Source organism: Pinus tabuliformis, chromosome 3_2 (assembly GCF_031772625.1).
Source record: "Pinus tabuliformis cultivar Carrire ecotype Pingquan chromosome 3_2, CPIR1, whole genome shotgun sequence".
Lineage (NCBI taxonomy): Eukaryota > Viridiplantae > Streptophyta > Pinopsida > Pinales > Pinaceae > Pinus > Pinus tabuliformis.
In genome coordinates, this window is record NC_142302.1 from 188,993,541 (window position 1) to 189,011,424 (window position 17,884).

At 42.4% G+C, this 17,884-nt stretch overlaps 1 pseudogene across 1 annotated transcript in view; it reads right to left on the reverse strand.

Annotated features, from left to right (window-relative positions):
* Nucleotides 1–17,884, reverse strand: part of LOC149180408 (ATP-dependent DNA helicase Q-like 4A) — a 280,436-nt pseudogene that overhangs the window by 21,283 nt on the left and 241,269 nt on the right. The gene's annotated exons all lie outside the window — the stretch shown is intronic.

The following is a 17,884-nucleotide window of genomic DNA, read 5'->3' on the forward strand; positions in this document are numbered from 1 at the left end:
GAAACATGGAAACTGAGCAAGGAAAATAGAAACACATAAGGCACGGTTACTTTTGGACAATACTCCCCGGAAAAACCCAATGCGGAAAAACCGGTGCAGCAGCTTTGAGGGTTTATTATTATTAAGCAGTAGCAAAATTAGAATACATCACTGAATACCTCACAACGTTATTCAGTTACAGAGAAAAATACTGGCAGAAGCTTTGTGAGTTTTCCCTCACACAATCACTGAGAAATCTTGGTAGATCCAACCCCAAACTAACTGCCCCCCGGCTTTTCTGGTTTCCTCTATGTAGTGTCTGCGTCAGCCCAACATCAAGTTGTCTGGGTGTTGCGTCACTTCTTTGGTTGGTCGATTTGTTGTCCAAGAAATTCAATTTCTAATTCCCGATCTCACACCCCGACTCCCGGCTCCTAGCTTCTGAAAATCAAATTCCTCTGTAAATTTTAGACTCCTCTCTCTCCCTCTGTGTTGGTTTTGTGTGGCCCTTCTGGCCCTGTGTTAGCCTCTGCGTCAAGTCTTCTGGGTCACCTAATGCCTCTCTCTGCTGATGTATCTCCGACTGAGAATCTCTCTCTCTGGAAGCTGTTATCCCTACCCTTCAACTACAAGAGATCTCCTCAATCGATTAATCCTCCTAAGAACTTCTCACTTCAGAAAATCAATTTTCTCTATCTCTCTGTGTATTTTTCAAATGACCCTCAAGCCCCTTCTTATATCTTCCTGTTGGACAACCAATGTCCTAAATTAAATCCTAACCAAAGGCTCAGATCGTTTTGGCTTGATCTGTGGCTTTTCTAGAAGTTTCACCCTTGATTAGATTAATACCCATTTATATTTTAATTTTCCTAAGTTTAGACTTAGGAACCCCATTAAAAATATCAATTATTTTAATAAAATCACTTCTAGGTGAAATTTCCCAAAAAACTTTCTGGGTTCTTTGGAATACTTGTGCCCAAGCCTCGCTGCAAAATTTGAGGCTTAGAGCACATTCGATGCTACCCCAAATCAACAATCCCTTCTCTGCATGTGCCACGTTGTCATCTCCGCTCATCTCCAACTCTACGTCATCCTACTGGTAACTATCAAAGAAGACCTCAGTGTAATGGGACTTTTCTGTTGTGTATCTATGCTTTACTGCCCAAGGTTCCTGACAGGTGAAGCATAACTTCCTCCTTCGGAGGCCTCTCCTAGTCTCCTCATCCACTTGTCCACACCCCTCACTGACTCTCGGTGGTGGAGCCCTAGTGTCTCTCTCCCTCTGCTGGAACACCTATTTGGGTGGTATCTGCATTTTGGCCCTGGGTACAGTGTCGTGCAAGTCTCGGGCTCTACCAACTATGTCCTACAAAGTGTTGGGCATGTTTGACCTCACCAAGCCCCTCAGTGGTTCTGTTAGCCCCTCCGAGAACATCAAAACCATCCTGGCCTCTGATAAATCGAGCACCATCACTGCTAATCTCATGAACTCGGAGATATAAGCCTCAGCACTCCCAATCTGCTTGAATCATGTTAGCTCTTCAAAGTGCTCCTCCACATCTCTCCTCTCAAAACGGTCCAATACCCTCAGGGTGAAATCCTCATAGGTCATGACTCTTGCATGTCCCATAGTGGTTAACCCATGGAACCACCAATCATGGGCTTCCCCCTCTAAGTGTAGCATGGCAATTTTGATTGCCTCCGCCTCTGTCATCTGGTTGAGCTGAAAATAAACATCTAACTTCTCAACCCATGCCCTGCCTGAGCTCTTGGCCGAGCCATCTAATGTTGGGAGGAATAATCTCCCCATCTTGCGTTGTAGGCTAGTGCCATGTGTGTAGCCTCCACCACTTTGCCCCTTGCTCCTATCTTTGCCCTTGAGCTGGCAGAAGTCCCTAAAGGTGATAGCCTCTTTGAAATTGGACCCACAAAACTGATACTCCACAAAATAGTGCCCAATGGACATCTTCTCCTGCCCTTGCGACCCTCCAACACCAGATGTTAGAAACATGTGGATGGTAGATTTGGGCAGTGTGCTAGAAATAAGTGGTGTGTTGGGTGGATTTCCTGCATGATGGTGTGAAATGCCTAAATCTTCAACCCAAATGGATTTCTCGTTGAATCCGTTTGTCCTTGATGTTGCTGCAATTTTGTTGCCGCAACTCATCAATGCCCTTACACAGATCCTTCACAGCCTTCATCAGATGTTGGTCAAACTCCTCTTCTCTATTCATCTTGTCTCCCCCATTATCCCCCATGTCTGTCCTCTCAACCTTTGGTTCAACGATCACTGGATCAAGAATGATTTGTAGCTGCCTTTCCTTGCTTCTATACATGTACCTCCTATAAGTGAAGTTTTTCTTATCCTCTGGTGTCATAGACTAATTTGCTCCCACAAGCTAAGCCAAGACTATGAGCTTTGATACCATTGTAATATCCCTAAGGAAATTTTACAATGATAAACAAAGCATGCATAGTAAAAACACCCACAAAATTCACAAACAAATCAGACACCATAAAATAAGCCCAAAAATGCCCTGCTCTAAGCCATTTTATTAGCAAAGTATGGGGTTACAATAGATGTTTGGAAAGTGTGCACCTAGGCTTGCCCAAGGCAAGCTAACAAAGCCCAAGTGAAGGAAGCAAGTGCCCCAACTGCTATGTAGAGAGGATAAGGCACATGAGTTCTAAAGAACCTGAAACCGTTTGGTAAAAGTCCACCTGGATTGTATTTTATTAAGATAATTAATATTTTTAATGGAGTTCCTAAGTATAAACTTAGGGAAATTAAAATATTAATGGGCATTAATCAAAATATGGGTGAGAACGATCTAAAAGTCGGATCAAGTCATGTTTTAATCTTAGCTATTGATTAGAGACTTAATCTCGGTCATTAAAGACTCAACAAGAAAAGTATAAAATGGAGGCTTGGGGTTCATTTGAAAACACACACACGGAGAACGAATTGATCTGGAGTTCGATTTTTGGGGCTAGGAGGTTAAGAAATTCGAACTATGTGATCATTCAGTAGCAGAGGGGCAGAGAGAATCCAGAAGGACTTTCCGAAGAATATTGACAGAGAGGCAGAGAGAGCTTGTGTAGGCAGCACAGTAGACGAGAGAGATGACGCTGGAAGAGTCTAGGCCCATGCAGCCTTGATGCAGAGCCAGAAGGGCCAGCACAGAGGGGAAAGTTTCCTGTCACAGATAAACCGGAACTGCTGGAATAGTTGGTATCACGCTACTTCTCTTGACCCTCTGCTAGATGGAAAATCCGAATCTCTACCTCAACGTCTCACACCCCAGCTCTCGACTACTGAAACTCGATTTCCTCAGCAAGAATTTGATTTCCCTCTAAGGCTTGTGCTGCCATTGCGTCAGCTCTGTGTGGGCCAAGGTTTGCCTCTCTCTAGATGTCGTTCTGCCCTCTCTCTTCCTCATAGTCTCCAGCGCAGGAAAACTTCCTTCTTCTCAATACTCACTGCCCCTCATTGCAAGAAATCTACTCAATCACAATTTCCTCTTGAGAACTTCTCACTTCCGAAATTCGATCTCTTGATCTCTCGGTGTGTTTTCCAAATGTCCCTCAAGCTTCCTTAAATAAAGCCCAGATTAAAAGCTAATGAATGGCTAAGATCATTTTAGCTTGATCCTTGTCTTCTTTTAGAAGTTAGACAAAAAATTAGAATAATACCCATTTCGGCTCCCATCAAAAAATATGAATTATTTTAATAAATTTGTTTCAGGATGGAATTTTCCAAAACGCTTTCGAGGTTGTTTGGAATACATGTTCCCAAGCCTCCTTGCAAAATTTGAGGCCTAGAGCACATCTGATGCTACCTAAAATCAACACTCCCTCTTAGCGAGGAATGTGCTCTAGCAATATACATTGTTGCATATTGCTCTGACTCTGAAGTATCGTCCTTTGTGTTGTTGATATCTCACATGTTGTCCACCAACTGTTGCGTTGTTGCTGCAACTATATTGTTGTTAACAGTGTCACTGTCAACACTACATGCATACTACAACTCCCTCTCAAGTGTTGGATATGTGATGCTGCTAGTACTACCACTGCATTGCAAACTGTTACTACTTCTTGATCAACAATGGAAAAAACACCCAAAATTACTGAACCAACTATATTTAGTATGATACTACGTGAATGATGAAGCTTGACTGTTGCTAGTCTCTGTGTTGACCCTTTGAATCTACTGCGCTGCTTCTGACCTCTGCTTTGTGCCATCTACACTGCTGCCAACTCTGCTCTGCATTGTTCAGTTTCTGGCGCTCCTAGCCACTGCAACTGTCTCTCCGACACTCCTTGGCACCATCCGACACTACTCCATCCTGCTACTTCTAATTTGGGCTCTCGTAGCAAGGAATTAATCCAAGAGGTGGGCTCCTCGAGGATCCTGCCCATCTGTAGCTCTTTCAAACTACAGCTCCAAATCAACCCACCTCCCTCCTGGAGGTATCTCCGCTATCATGGCAAACTCGTCTTCGATCTTCACGGGCGCAGCCTTTAGATCGTGCTTCTCATCCTTGTCTTTCTTCTTGAGAGGACACTAAGTAGCGTACTGACCCATCTCACCACACCCAAAACACTTGATCTTCGAGATGTCCTTCTTATGTCTCTGCTGCTCCTGTTGTCCCTTCGATGCCAAGGGCTACATTATCCTCCTCCTCCTTGGGGTTCAACCCACTATTGTTGCTTCTGTCATGTTTAACTTTGACTAAGTCTCTCCTCAGCTCCTCTTGTTTTAGAGTTGCCCAAGATACTTTGGACAAAAACTTGCCACTCATCTGAGACAGAATTGAGGGCTAGTCTAACCAACTTTGAAACTTGAGATGTATGCCCTGTAGCAGACAATTCATCACAGGTCTCCTTAAGCTTCGTGAGGAATGGATCCACACACTCCCCCTTCTGCATCTGAGCAGATCTCAACTTCTGCTCCAAGTACATCTTCCGCTGCTCAGAAGATCTTTGATATAGCGTTGCCAAGGCATCCCACATCTCCTTAGTAATCCCTCTGCTAGCGACATGACACACTATGTGATCCTTTACTCCATCAACGATTATCCTCTTGGCCTTCACTATTTCTAATCGGTACTTCTTCAACGGATCTGCATCTGCAGGTACATCCACCACACTGTCAACATATGTCCTGAGGGCATGCTCATCTAAAAGGAATGGCATTCTAGCCTTCTAGATGACATAGTTGGATGTTCCGTCCAACCTGTCATGATCCCTCAAGCCATTTGTTGCCATTTCTACCAAAAATAGAAAGTCGAATGACCTCCTCTATGTTGTTGCTAGGCTAGCTTATGCACTCCCTGCGAGAGCTAGTAAAACTATTGTCCCTAGCTGCTGCTCAGCTCTAGAGATATTGAATTCCTTGGCTAGGAATTCTCTGATGAAGAAATTCCCTCAGTCGAGCTTCTCCTCTTTCTTCTGACAATATTCTGCCCAGCAAACTGCCTGCAGAAAAATTTGTGTCGCACAAGCTTTCCTCATGTTGGGGCTTCAATGTTGCTCCCTCCAACCCGGCAGAAAATTCGATCTGGAATACCTTCTCTCTGTCGACTCTTTTGAAGAGAGACTATCTCGAAATTTCAGTCCTCTGGCTAAGAACTACGCAAAACCTCTGGGGTTTCGAACTACTGCCTCCTACAGCTTTTCGATTTCCCTTTTTTCTCAACACTAGATCTATCGGCTCTGCTCTTATTGCTGCATCTGCAACTTTGATACAATGTGTAAATTCCTAAACGAAATTCCTATTGCAGCAAACTGATGTTATTTCTCCTACTTGTTAGTCAATACAAGTTATTTACTGTGTGCTGTGGTAAATATCGAAGTAAACACTACTACAGCCTTCACTTAATTAATTTATATGTGGAAACAAGAGACTAAGCAAGAACGAAAATACAACACAAGAACACCATTATTTTTGGACAAATGTCCCTAGAAAAACCCAATGTGGGAAAACCAGTGCAGCAGATCTGAGGGTTTTATTATTATGTAGTATTAAATCTTAATACAATTCGTAGACGCTCAACTAGCAATCTGATACTGAGAGAAACTGAACAAAACGAATGGTGAAGTGCTCTCACCCTGTGACTGGGAGAATCTGAGTCTGATCACGTTGAACTAGAGCCTCTGCGTACCCTCTACGCAGAACTGTGTCACCCTTGCTGGGTATCACGTTGCTCCTTCTCTGGACCTTCTACTAGCTAGAAAATCCAAATCTTTGCCTCCCGGTCTCACACCTCGACTCCCGGCTACTGAAACTCGATTTCCTCAACAGGAGATTGATTTCCCTCTAAGGCTTGCATTGTTGCTGCGTCAACTCTATGTGGGCCAATGTCCGCCTCTCTTTGGACATCGTTCTGCCCTCTCTCTACCTCGTACTCTCTGACCCATGAAAACTTCCTTCTTCCAAATACTCATTGCCCCTGATTGCAAGAAATCTACTTGATCAAAATTTCCTCCAGAGAACTTTTCACTTTAGAAATTCGATCTTTTGATCTCTCAGTGTGTATTCCAAACGATCCTCAAGCTTCCTTAAATAATCTTCTCGTTGACATTCAATAGCCCAGATTAAAAGCTAATCAATGGCTAAAATATCATTTTAGCCTGATCCTTGTCTTCTTATAGAAGTTACACCCACAATTAGATTAATACAAATTAATACTTTTAATTTCCTAAATTTTGACTTAGGGTCCAATTAAAAAACATTAATTATTTTAATAAAATTGTTTCTGGGTGGAATTTCACAAAACGCTTTCAAGGTTCTTTAGAATACATGTGCCCAAGCCTCCCTGCAAAATTTGAGGCCTAGAGCACATCCAATGCTACCCCAAATCAACAGCAAGGTAGGAAAGCAGCATTAGCAATTGATGTTGAGAACGAGAAGATTACTAATGGACTCCATAGATTTTTGCAAGGAGCCAAGGATCAATAGGGAATTGAAAATTCCCTAAAATCCTCAGTAGTTTCTTTATCAACAGATAAGTACTTCATATCTTTCTCCCTTGATTATTGTTATTTTTCATGGTCAGCCTCTTATCTTTGTATTTTTTTCTCGGTTATAATTGTTTTTTTCCATGGCCTCCTGAATGAGGTTTGCATGTACATCATGAAGGTTATCAAGGCAATGGTTACAGCAACATCAAGAAGAACGAAGCAAAGTTTGTGACGAGCGTTCTCCGAGTAAGAGGGAGTGGACTACCAAAAGAACACCTACATCAGTGTCAGTGGGAGTTGGCCTCAAAGATTGAAATGGATTATTATAGATACATTATTTCTTGGGATTGGATATTTAGATTTGGTGATTGTCACAATGTACAAGCAATTGATTAGATTCATGAAGTATAATATGTGATATAACAATTGATATTGTTGACAATACTTGTAATTAGAATGGTAACCCTGATGGCAATAGCATGGTTGAGAGATTGATACTTTAGGATATACTGACTATCTTCTTGTTGATCTTGATAAGGCTTTGATAAGCTGACGCTGCTACGATGACTTAACAACATCGTAAACTTTTGACCTTGTGGATGCCTTTACTTGATGATGTTAGACTATGATGAGTTGATATTGTATATTGTATAACCCTTAATGAATGATTGATGACCTATATATTGAATAAGTTGATGATGACTTGTCATGACAGTGACATATATATATATATATATGATACTAACATTGGTAATGTTTGAAGAAGCTTCCCATTCAAAGGGAGAGACCCTTCATGAGATCCTAACACCTATTTGCAATGGATGAATAGGTCACCCTTGATTGCAAAATGAAACAAGTCTTCAAGACATGGATCAATGATGTTGTTATTTTGGTCTTATATGTTGATTATCTATTTCTAACTGGTGTACACTGTAGACCCTCCCATTCATCAATGGAAGATAGAGTTGACTTCTGAAAACGAGATGAAGGACCTAGGATTGAGGCACAACTTCCTACGCTCGGAAGTTTGGCAAAAGCTAGGTTATGTAGAGATGTTGGTCCACATTTAGCAAATCCTTTTGAATATACACAACTTGGGGGAGCTTTGATGGTCTCGATGAACGCACAACTACACATATGTGTTATTGTTAATACATTGAGTCAATTTATTGTTGAGCCTCATCATATACATTGGATTGTTGAAAAGAATCTTCTAAGATATCTTCATGATACTACCAACCCTGGATTGAGGGACACTATCGGGGATCTGAGACTACATGGATATATTGATGTCGATTGTACTGGTAATGTCGTAGATAGAAAAATCATATCTGGATGTTGTTTCTCTTTGGGGTCTACATTAATTTTATTGATGAGCTAGAAACAAAAGTTTGTTGCACTGAGCACCGCTCAGGCTGAATAAATTACAGCTAGTGTGGCTTCTTGTGAATCCATTTGCTTGAGAAAGCTCTTCAGTGAGCTATTTAAGCACGTCTTGGATACCACCGTCATTTATTGAGATAATCAAAGTGAGATTCACCTCTCAGAGAATCCCGTGTTCCACGACCGATCCAAGCACATTGATATTAGGTACCACTCTATCCGAGATATGGTACAACGGGGAGAAATTAGGTTCCAACACATCAAGACAAATGAGCAAGTTGCTGACATAGTCACAAAGCCTTTGGTAAAGGCCAAGTTCTTAGCCTTTTGAGAGAGACTTAGAATCGTGCAAAGGCCCTCTCATGAGGGTCTCGATAAAACATTAAGCTATGGGAGCTCCTGGGGGTTGGGGTACTTCTTGGAGATATATGAGAACAAGGTGAGTGGCTCACCTTCCCTGTGGAGTACAAACCCCAGCATGTTTCAACACAAGGTGAATGGTTCACCTTCCCCTGTGGGGTTCGCTATATGGACAGGGTGAGTGGTTCACCTTCCCTTGTGGATACCCCAACATACATCCTACCCTTACAGTCTGGGACTCTTGGAAAGTACCTCTTATCTGGTCAATGAGTTGGGAAAAGTGGTAAGAGTTAATTAGTACTACTGATGGACGCATCTGGTACTATTGTATTCCCTATGACTAGGATGCATGATGTTCAACATGATCATTAAGGACCAAGCCCGGCAGGGGTTCTACCCCTAGACATGAGGACTTGCCTCTGTCATTCTTGGTGACAGTGGAAGGTCTTGTGACCCACCCTCTTTAGATCCTCAGAGTGTGATCCTTACACTTGTGGTAAGTCGATCTCATCCATTGGATAAAGGGTTGAGTTGGGTTCCCTGATGATGTTGAGGGTTGAGATTGACTCCCCTATGTTTTGGGTCAAGTTAGGCTCCCCGATGTTGTTCCAGGTTGAGCAGGGCTCCTTGATGTTGTTCCAGGTTGAGCTAAGCTCTCTAAGGTTGTTGTGGGTCGAGTTGGGCTCCCTTGTGATGCTAGATCCTTCTTCTTCTTCTTTAGATTCAAGATTGTTCAACATATGGAGATCAACAGAGATAAGTTGAATCGAGATATCACTTAATGACCATGATGAATGAATAAATTGATTACTAGATACAGGATGGAAGTTGAATGCACCTCTATGATTATGATATGGGTTGAGATGAACTCCCCTATGATGATTCTTCTTCTTCTATTGAATCGAGATTGTTCAGTTGATGATCAAAGGACGAGATGTGTTGTGATGGATATCTTGTTGATATCGCTGAGATGAAGGTCATGTCATTTGACCTGGAGATAGGTAGGGTTTGGAGGATTGATCTCCCCTACCGTTGGTTATGGATTCCTCTCCTTTCATAAGACAATATGAGATGGGTCTTGCTAATGATACAGTGGTCTGTCTTTCTTATGATTGAGATATGTTCACTTGAGATTCATCATGATCCAGCTACGATGGGAAATCCTGAATATGGCCTATGATTCAGATGGAAATTCCTCCCTAGCTAAGAGGAAGTGTTAGAAATGGGCAGCATCAAGACGAATTTCCCCAATGGGAAACCCTAAGTACCCAAAGCCAACCCTCTTGCCCCATAGAAATAATAAATTATTAAAGCAAATAAATAAATATTTTCTTCGAGTAAATTTAAAATTTGAATTTATCTATTTCCCTCTAAAAGAAATTCAAGTCGGCCTAGAGACATCAATTTAGATCCATGAAATTATATATATAAAGGATCGATACATCTCAAATCAAGTATGACAATGGATCTTCAATAGCTCGCACCTTATCTTTTGTGGCAGGCTTGCATATGTTTATCTATGGCTCTCTTTCTATGGATTATGGCTCTCGCATAGTCATACTGTTAAATTTAGGTATGTTCTATGCTTAGAGCAATTTACATCAATTTTTCATATTAGCCCAATGACAATATTCAGATTAGCAATCACATCAGCATGATAGTAAAGTGCATATAGAACATAAACATCAACAGCAAAAGACTATCCAAGACAAGAGGACACAAGATGTGGCACCAGCCAGTGACAAACCCCAATGTGGGGAAACCCTTGATCGATTCTTCTTATATTCTTCAATATTTCAGCAGAGAGAGAAATAGTACAAATATACAAATCTGAGATTTTTATGACAGCAGTAGCAAGACCGTCATTCTACTAATGATGATAGTTCTGAGATGCAATCCTGAATTCCATGACAGTCTTCAAACAATAAGAATGTTGTACCAGCTCATCAATATAGTAGCTCTCCTTACTACTGCAACATTCCACTGATAGCTTGCAGCACCTGCAAATCTGATTAGAGCACAAAATGCAGCCTTTAATCCTTTCACGCTATTAGCCAACTCAGCCTTTTTAGGGCTATGGTTCACTCAGGAGGATTTCATTTTTATCCACGCTGCCTCCAGCAAGCAGTGACACCTCAAGGCTGCCTTGGAACAGCCTTAGCTGCTTGCTATGGCTTGCAGCCTAGCAAAGCAGCTAGCTGTAGCTGTAGTTTCCTTCAACAGGCCCAAACAAGATCCTAAAGTAGCAGTGTTGCCCTATGTCTTCAACCTTGTGACTGTGGCTGCCAAACGTACCTAAACCATGCCTCAGAACAACAGGAATTAATACGCTGTCACAGGGATTCCTTCATGCTGATATATGCTTCCTTTATGCTGCGGCTAGGGCTCTTTACAGCTCCCCTTTTCAGTGTATTGAACTCCCTTAGACAGCTGCTCAAACTGCGGCTGGATACCTCCTTTCTCTATGGTTAGACAGCGTATTAGGTGACTCCTAAGACAGCGGATAAAGGTCTCCTTTAGCTGCGTTCGAGGATCTCTTGTGACAGCAGATTAAGATCCCTTCTTGACCTGCAGCTAGGGCACCTAGGACTGCATATGAGGGCATCTCCTACAGCTTTGTATAGGCCTCCTTTGTTGTGGTTAGATCTCCCTCTTTGGACAGCGGCTAGGCTTCCTCCTTGAGCTGCGAATAAAACTCCCTCTTGTCAGCATATAGATCTCCTCTTACCTGCAAAAACATCTCCTCATAAGACTGTGGCTAGGGCTCTTTAGTTCTATGTCTAGGGCTTCTCCCTCTTGATCTCTCTAGCCACCAAACCCAAACGAGTGGAGAGAGATCTTATGAGAAGTGTGTGTGAAAAATGACTTGAAGACCTCTTCTATTTATCACAAAATGTTGAGGATAAGTTGGGGTAATTTGGTTGCTGGCCGACCTTGACAAATTGTCAAATAACATAAATAAATTCATATTTCCATGAACATTGAATACATGTCGGAATCAGATGATCTTTAGATCAATCTTACACCTCTCGACGAAAGGAATCCAAGAAAAAAATCATCTGCCATAAACAAGAAGACCCACATGGAGTTTGGCCCTAGTTGCCAATTTTAACACATACTTTTGTAACTCGTCATATATCTGTTTCGGTAACACATTTTTGCATTGGCTCCACTAAGTATGGCATCATTCATGTGCATCTCTATTATTGGCATCGCATGGTTATGACATCACATCGCTTGTCTATGGCTCGGTGCTTCTATCACAGAGGCTCGGTTTCTTGTAGCTTGCATTTGTGGACGTCCGCATATCTAATTTCTAAAGCTCACTATCTAAATAAATGGATCGCTTTGTCTTCCATATTGCATTCATCATTTGTGACTCAAAGCTATGGTTTATATCCTTGTTACAACTTATATCACTCGTTGGACGGTTGCTTTATATGCCAAACAACCATTAAACATTATGTATCACAGACATCATGTATAACATGGCAGGCGGGCTCGTATGGCTTGTTGGACTATGACTTTATATGGCAGACAACCATATGACATTATGTATGACAAACATCATGTATAGCACGGCAAGCAAGATCGTATGGATCATTGCATTGTGACTTTGTACGGAAGACAACCATATGACATTATGTATGGCAGCCATCATGTATAGTAGACAATAGTATGTCATTATGTATGGAAAGCTCATATGGCTCGTTGGAATGTGGCTTTGTATGGAAGACAATCGTATGACTTCATATTGGCAAACAACATCATATGCATCGCAAACAACAGTATGTCATTGTGTATGACAGACAGCAATATGAAATTAAACTATGATTCATAACTATATGCTTAGCAATGTATGACAACGACATATATGGCAATGAAAGCTTCAATATAATCAAGACAACGTATGTATGGTTTGAAAGACAATTTCAAACTATATTCTCAACCACTCTATTATTGGATAGTCTCGGCATTACTATGATGTCCCATATATATGTGTAGCTTCATTGGTATTATGTATGGTCACGCCCACTCAACGTTATCTATGATTCCACAGCAATTCTATTTTTTATTTGGCTTCGATAAAGAGCAACATCGATCCGGGCTCTAGAGCAATATTGATATTAGCATTATGCAGTATGATGTATCATTAACAATGAACCATGCTCACAACCGAAGTGGTGAACAAGTCGTATATAGACTCTAGGAATCTTGTTGGTATTTGTACCTCTATTGATTTTTCAATGGCAATCTAATAGAAGAAGAAGGATCTGGAAAGGTTTTCCCCCTTGTGGGATTTTGCCCCGGTCTCTAACCAAAATCTCGGTGTCCCCTGTGCATGCTTTTCTTTTTATGTTCTTTTATATTCCACTGCAATGGTGATGTCATTGTTCTTTCTATATAATTGTTAGGGATGTTTAAATACTATGGGGTAAATATAATTAAATGCAATTATCTTAAGTAAATAACAATGTAGCTCTAAGAAAAATTAACAAAAAGCCTTGTCCTACCCTTACTTCATTAACCATCTACTTATAATGTGTCAAATCTCCCAACCCAAAATTTTACAATGGAGCTAAGACTTGCACATGGCCAAGATGTTATCATGTTAAGGGCATCTCCTACCCACTCAACATTTATTGTAAGGCACTTTGAGTATGGCAACTAGGATAAAAATCCATTCAATGCAAATCCCTTTACATAATGAAGATGAATCTTATGTCTTAGAATTTGAGAAGTGTTGGAATTTCTAAGTCTGACACGTTAGAAACCCTTCATGCACTTTACCGATTTATTCCTACCTACTTGTTCTGTTAATTAACAAGTTATTTACCATGTAAATACTAGAAATAAATACAAGTACATGCTCAACACATTACAGATCATCAAATGAAGGAAAATAGAAACAAGCACACAAGTGACACCGTTGTTTTTGGACTAATGTCCCAGGAAAAACCCAATGCGGGAAAATCGATGCAGCTATCTGAGCGTTTGATTTATTAAGCCGTTTCAAAATACAATCTGGGTGGCAAATTCGACTCACCCAACAGAGACTAATATCGGCAGTAGTACCTCCCTACTCGGAAGCACATATTCCAGTTGAAACCCCGGATAAACACTCTGACAGCTCCACAGCTCCAATCTGCCCCACGAAACACCAGCGTCAGCCTCTAGGGATGGCATCTGCCTCTTTCTAGCCCAGTGTCACTCTAGCTTGGTCTGCGTCAGCCTCTTGAGGCATTGCGTCAGCCTCTAGAGGCACTGCGTCATTGCTCTGGCCCTCTGCATCACCCATGCTAGCCCTATGAGGCACTGCGCAGCTCCTGGCTGGCTCTGCGTGAACCCTTGGCTGCTTCTGCGTCCCTCTCTCCAGCTACTGTGCTGATCCTCCTGGTGCTATCTTTGCCTCTCTGCTTTTGTATTCACTACCCCTTTTAGTTGCAACTCTGATCACTCTCTCAACTTTCTCAGCAAACCCAACCCCAGAAAGTCGAAATCTTGATCTCTTGGTGTGTTCTCCAAGTGACCCTCAAGCCTCCTCTTAGACTTTTCTCATTGACAAATCAATGGCCGAGATTAAGTCCCTAATCAACGACTAAGATTAGAAATGGCTTAATCCATGAATTTTGGACCATTCTAACACAGCTTTATATTAATTCACATTAATATTTTATATTCCCTAAGTTTAGACTTAGGGACTCCATTAAAAATATTAATTATTTTAATATCTCCCAAACTATTTAGAATTTGCCCAAACCATTTCTGGGTATTGGAGATCTCTTGTGCATTAGCCTCTCCTCCAATTTTCATGGCTAGAGCACATCCGACGCTACCCCAAATCAACACTCCCTCTTAACGAGGATTGTCCTCTAGTAATACTCCTCACTAAGTATCACCCTGATCATCCGGCATCGGTCCCTGTGTTGATGCTAGGCATGTTGCCCATCATTTGCATTGTTGCATCCTGTACTGCTACCCATGGTCCTGCCACTACCACTGTTGCATCCGTACTACAACTCCCTCTGCATCTGTGTTGCTACCCATGGCCCTACCACTACCACTGTTGCATCTGGACTACAACCCCTCTCATCATGCTGCCCATAGCACTACCACTACTAATTGTTGCACTGCAACTCAACTACTGAGAAGTAAGTAACTGATCTCCCAACTCTGACATCTTCGTCAGGCTAGAAACACTGTTGATGCTAAAGCTCCCTCTATCATTGACAAGTGCTCCCTCTCTGACCTCTGCGCTACTACAAGAACTCCATGCATCTTGCACCGTTGCACACTTCTCTGTGCCATCCAGCACTAGTACGACACTCTCATGCCTCTCGCACTGTTGCAGCCTCCTAGGCTCATGTTGTCTTGGGAATCCCACACTATAGCTCTATTTGTCGCTCCATTTGCATCCATCTCTACTGACATCACCAGTACTGCTACTCCTCTTCGGGGCTCCCGTAGCAAGGTCTAATCCAAGAAGTTGGTACCTCCAGGATCTTGCCCCTCATCGCCTGGAGTCCGCCTGACTACAGCTCGATGTCTCCCCACTTCCGCTCAAGTGGTGTGTGTGCACTCATGGCACAGTCATCGTCTGTCTCCACTTCCTTCTCTGCCCTTGTCGGCACTGCCTTGGTCTCGGAGGCCTCTCCCTTACTCTTATTCCTTGGACACTGGGTCGCATAATGACCCAACTCCCCACAGTGGAAGAATTTGACCTTGGAGAGGTCCTTTTTCTTCTGTTTAGCCTGCTTTCCCTCAAATGCTAGGGCAACATCCTCCTCCTCCTCCTTGATTCTGATCCCCTTGTCATTGCTTCCCACCTTGCTTAGCCTTCTGATCTCTTCTTGCGAAGAGCAGCCCACATTTACTCCCAATCTGGAAGGCTCACCCTGCCTAGTATGCTCTAGACAAACACTCCCAGTCCTCTGAGACTGTGTTCAAGGTTGTTCTCACCATCAATTCTCGATCCAGTGTTGCCCCTATGGAAGTAAGTTGATCCCAGATCTTCTTCAATCGACTGAAGAATGGGTCGATTTGTTCTCCCTTTTGCATCTGGTATGATCGCAATTGATTTTCTAGTAACATCTTCCTCTGCACGATAGTATGCTGATACAACTTGGTCAAGGCCTCCCACATCTCATGTGTCGTGTTCTTCTCAGCAATATGTGGTACTATATGATCCTTGACCCCATCAAAGATGATACTCTTAGCCCTCGCCAATGCATCCTCGTCCCTGTGGTTATTAGCCGAGTCAACTGGGACCGCTATCATCTTCAAGGCGAAGTACTTGACACAATTTCTGTCAAGTATGGATAAGATTATGGCCTTCCAGACTACGAAGTTTGAGGCTTCGTCCAGTCTGCCCTAGTCTCTTACTCCGTGTAGTGCCATTTCGTTGCTCCTCTACTTCCCTCCTGGAAGTTTTCGATGTGACTCCCTCCAAGCCTCAATTTCCTTCCTGGAAACCCTTCTGCCAATGTCGAGATGCCCCCACTTTGATCATTTGTGCAGCTGCACCACTGATCCAGATTTCTCAACTAGAAACCCTCGATAGCAACTCCCTCCTCCTTGTCCTTGCCCTGTTAGGTACTATTCTGACTACAATACCCCACCAGCTCCACTTTGCAACTTACCCACAGCCTCCTAAACCTCGCAAACTGAAGGTTAGAGCTCCTAGGCTCTGTGCAATCCCGACACCAGCAAATTAGCGTCCTCAGTCAACTGCGTCAACATTCCTAGTGTCTGTGTGAGCCTATCTTTGCCTCCCTCAGCCTCTTCTTGGCTCAATATTAATGACACATGCACTGCATCACCCCTTCCTTGCTTCTACTCGGCTAGGAACAGCTTCTGTCACTCGGGACAGTTGTTTTTTGTTGTTGTTGCTCTTGCTCAGCTGATGTCCTCAGTTCTCCTATGATCTACAACCATGCTCTAATACCATGTTGGAATTTCTAAGTCTAACACATTAGAAGCCCTTCATGCACTTTACTGATTTATTCCTACCTACTTGTTCTATTAATTAACAAGTTATTTACCATGTAAATACTGGAAATAAATACAAGTACATGCTCAACACATTACAGATCATCAACTGAAGGAAATGGAAACAAGTACACAAGTGACACCGTTGTTTTTGGACTAATGGTCCCGAAAAAACCCAATTCGAGAAAACTGGTGCAGCTCTCTGAGCATTTGATTTATTAAACTGTTTCAAAATACAATCTGGGTGCCAAATCCAGCTCACCCAACAGAGAAAAATCTCGGCAGTATTACCTCCCTACTCTGAAGCAGATATTCTAGCTAAAACCCCAAATAAACACTCTGGCAGCACCACAACGCCAATCTTCCCCACGAAACCCTAGCGTCAGCCTCTCTCTGGCCCAGCATTAGCCCAACGTCACTCTGGCTTGGCCTGCATCAGCCCTCTAGCCCTCTACGTCACCCACACTGGCCCTCTGAGGCACTGCGCAGCTCCTGGCTACCTCTGCATGAGCCTTGGCTGGCTCTGCGTGAACCCTTGGCTGCTTTTGCGTCCCTTTCTCCGGCTACTGCACTGATCCTCCATGTGCTATCTCTGCCTCTCTGCTTCTATATTCACTCCCCTCAGCTGCAACTCTGATCACTCTCTCAACTTTCTTAGCAAACCCAGCCCCAAAAAGTCGAAATCTTGATCTGTTGGTGTGTTCTCCAAGTGACCCTCAAGCCTCCTCTTATACTTTTCTTGTTGACAAATCAACGACCGAGATTAAGTCCCTAATCAACGGCTAAGATTAGATTCGGCTTGATACATGACTTTTGGAGCATTCTAACACAGTTTTATATTAATTCACATTAATATTTTATTTTCCCTAAGTTTAGATATAGGGACTCCATTAAAAACATTAATTATTTTAATACCTCCCAAACTATTTAGAATCTACCCAGATCCTTTCTAAGTATTGGAAATCTCATGTGCCTTCGCCTCTCCACCAATTTTCGTGGCTAGAGCACATCTTATGCTACCCCAAATCAACAAGAAGGATGGTAATACGTAGTAGAAAGGAGAAAATGAGAAAAGTCATGCAGAAAGATTGACCTGACAATAGCTACTTGCAATGCAATGACATCAAATGAACTAAGTTTAAGATAAGGTTCCATGTGACGAATTGCAAGACATGGACCAATTTCGGCATCGCCAACAATGAAGTTGAGC